This window comes from Schistocerca americana, chromosome 1 (assembly GCF_021461395.2).
Source record: "Schistocerca americana isolate TAMUIC-IGC-003095 chromosome 1, iqSchAmer2.1, whole genome shotgun sequence".
Lineage (NCBI taxonomy): Eukaryota > Metazoa > Arthropoda > Insecta > Orthoptera > Acrididae > Schistocerca > Schistocerca americana.
In genome coordinates this window covers 1,136,984,777-1,136,985,853 of record NC_060119.1, presented here as the reverse complement: position 1 = coordinate 1,136,985,853, position 1,077 = coordinate 1,136,984,777, and the positions used below count along the sequence as shown (strand labels likewise).

The 1,077-nt window shown below is 47.6% G+C and overlaps 1 non-coding gene across 1 annotated transcript; it reads right to left on the bottom strand.

Moving 5' to 3' along the window:
- Nucleotides 1–638: 638 nt before the first annotated feature.
- Nucleotides 639–712, bottom strand: Trnat-ugu. Its single transcript has one exon. It is a non-coding gene; the product is annotated as a tRNA-Thr (tRNA).
- Between the last annotated feature and the right edge of the window lie 365 nt (nucleotides 713–1,077).

The window sequence follows — 1,077 nt, the reverse complement described above, 5'->3', positions numbered from 1 at the left end:
CAGTCTTTACACATCTTTTCGTCTGTTGTTGCTGTCCTCTTGAGTCAAAAAACATCGGAGAGTACCCTGTACCTCTCTATTAGTCATTGTCTTTCCTCTTCCATTCGTAAAAGAGACGAGAAAAAAGGCCCTGATATGTATTGTCTTCGCGGTCCTTGGGCGAGATGTGTATTGATGGCTGTAGGATCGTTTATCAGTCTGCCGGAAATGTCTGTTCTCTGAACTTCCTCGCCGGTGTTCCACGAAAAGAACGTTTTTTCCCCTCGAAGGATCCTCATTGAAGTTCATGGAGCGTCCCCGTGATACAGCGCAGGCAGAATACCGTGGGCGGTAGATGCGCAGACGGCAGGGCATAAGTGGGCAGTGAGATAGTCGTGGGGGCTGTGGGCAGGCCCTGGAGGGGAAGCGCCGTTCTAAACTGAAGACTGCACTCACATTTTTTTCTAAATATTAAGGGCGGCCCCTCCACGTCCACAGTTGAATGGTGACCTTTCAAAAAGATCTGTCACCTCTTCTTTGGTTGGTATCTAAAAATAAATCCATCGAAAATGCAGCGATTTATAAATGATAATTAGTTGGAACCCTCAGCTGCCTATAGGTGGTGTTGATATACCTCGATGGGGACAGCTGAAAATGTGTGCCCTGACCGGGACTCGAACCCGGGATCTCCTGCTTACATGGCAGACACTCTATCCATCTGAGCCACCAAGGATACAGTTGAATAACGCGACTGCAGAGACTTATCCCTTGCATGCTTCCCGTGAGACTCACATTCCCAACCGTCCACACTCTACATACGTAATGTACCTAATAGATATTTGCCCATCGACTCATTACCCGCGCACACTAGGGTGACGATTCCCGTAAGAGTTCGGGCAACCTGTGCGCATTTGCACAGACGAAGGTCAGTGGCTGGGTAGCCAGCCTTTAACTATATATATGAAGATAGTAACTGTTCTCGAAAGAACAGATTCCATTGACGTCGCTTTGCAAGTTCACGCCTAGATGTTTAACCGAAGTGAGTATGTCAAGCAGGGCTCCACTGATAGTGTGTTCTAACATTCCAGGACTGTTTTT